Raw genomic sequence first — 1786 nt, 5'->3', positions numbered from 1 at the left:
AACGCAAAGCTAATGTTCTCCCATGTAAACTATCACATAATTCACAATAAAAACTTAGAAAAAAAAGTTATGGAAAAATACAATGGAAAGATAATGGAATTTTTCTATGAACATTTTGAATATATACTGTATATGTTGTTGTTGTTGTTAAGTGCCATCAAGTCGATTCTGACCCATAGCAGCCATAAGGTTTCCATGGAGCAGCTGGTGAGCTTGAAAGACCAATCTTGCAGTTCAAACGACTTTGCAGTCTGACGCATTAGCCCACAGCACCATACCAGGATTCCTATATACTGTATATAGAGATATTGATTTCAAGGAAATGGCTCACACAGTTATTGAGGCTGGCAAGTCCCAAATCCATGAGTCGGGCATCATACTGGAGGCTTCTCCTGACTCATGTGGTTTCAGGGGCTGACAAACCACAAACCACCAGGTCAGATAGCAGACTGCAGGTTCAGAGAGCAGTGAGAGATAGTGAACACCAAAATCTGAAGGCCAGGTGGCAGGCTACTGACTCACATCCCAAGAAACAGAGGTCAAAGGATGATGAGTTGTGTACAGATGAAGAAAGAGAAAAAGAGATTTTCTAGAACATCAATATATATTAGATGCAGGTCAGAACCCCAAGGAAACTTCCCTTTCAACTGATTACCTGCTCACATCAGATGCCCAAATGGAAAATGATTATGTAACATCTGCTAAGCCACTGAGAATCATGGTCTAGTCAAATTGACACATAACATTAGCCATCATAGTCCACCCATTGTTAACCTGATGTCAATCTATGATGAGGACAACTACAAAGCGAAGGAGGGAAAAGTATAGTTATAGAATTCCAGGTGATGAGAAGGTCAGGTAGAGTTCAAGATAAAACAGAGTTTTAAAATGGTGAAGAAATTAATAAGTTACCAGGTAACTCAAAGAAAATTAATACACCTTCACATCAGATCAAGAAAAGACAAATCCATGAAGATTTTGTAAACATTTAAACTATGAAGAAATTGACAATAAAAAGCACCAAAACACAAACTCAGCACAGGAAAGCATGCAGAACAAAGAAATTTGCACCATCACACACATACACACAAAAAACACACAACAAAATGACTGCAATCAGTTCATACCCATTGATAATTACACTGAATATCAAAGGTTTAAATGCACCAGTAAAGAGACAGAGAATTGTAGTATGGATAATAAAACAGTATCCTTCAGTATGCTGTCTACAAGAGACACACATGCACACAAAAACAAACAGGTTAAAAAGTAAAGGAATGGGGAAAATATATCAAGCTAATGGCAATCCAAAATGAGCAGGAGTAGCAATATTAATCTCTGATCAAATAAACTCTAAGGTAAAATCAGTCTAATAGATAAAGAAGGACATTATCTCATTATTAAAGGGTCAATTGAATAAGAGGACATAATCATAATAAAGAGCTATACTCTCAAAGAAAAATCCCCCCAAAATATATATATTAAATTCTAATAGAATTGAAGAAAGAAACAGACAACTCTACAATAATAGCAGGAGATTTTAAGACACCACTTTCAAGAAAGGACAGAACAACCAGAAACAAACTCAACAAATACAGAGAGGAATTAAACAGCACAATCAACTTGACCTCTTATATTTGTACAAAGCACTCAACCCAACCACACCACAATTCAAATTATTTTCCAGGGCACATAGAACATTCTCCAGAATACACCATATGTTAGGCCACCAAGCAAGTGTCAATACATTTAAAAACATCAAAATATACTAGAAAGCATCTTTTCA

The sequence above is a fragment of the Chrysochloris asiatica genome, unplaced genomic scaffold (assembly GCF_000296735.1).
Source record: "Chrysochloris asiatica unplaced genomic scaffold, ChrAsi1.0 scaffold00017, whole genome shotgun sequence".
Classification (NCBI taxonomy): Eukaryota; Metazoa; Chordata; class Mammalia; order Afrosoricida; family Chrysochloridae; genus Chrysochloris; species Chrysochloris asiatica.
The sequence above is the reverse complement of the archived record's forward strand: the minus strand, read 5'-3'. Positions refer to the sequence as shown.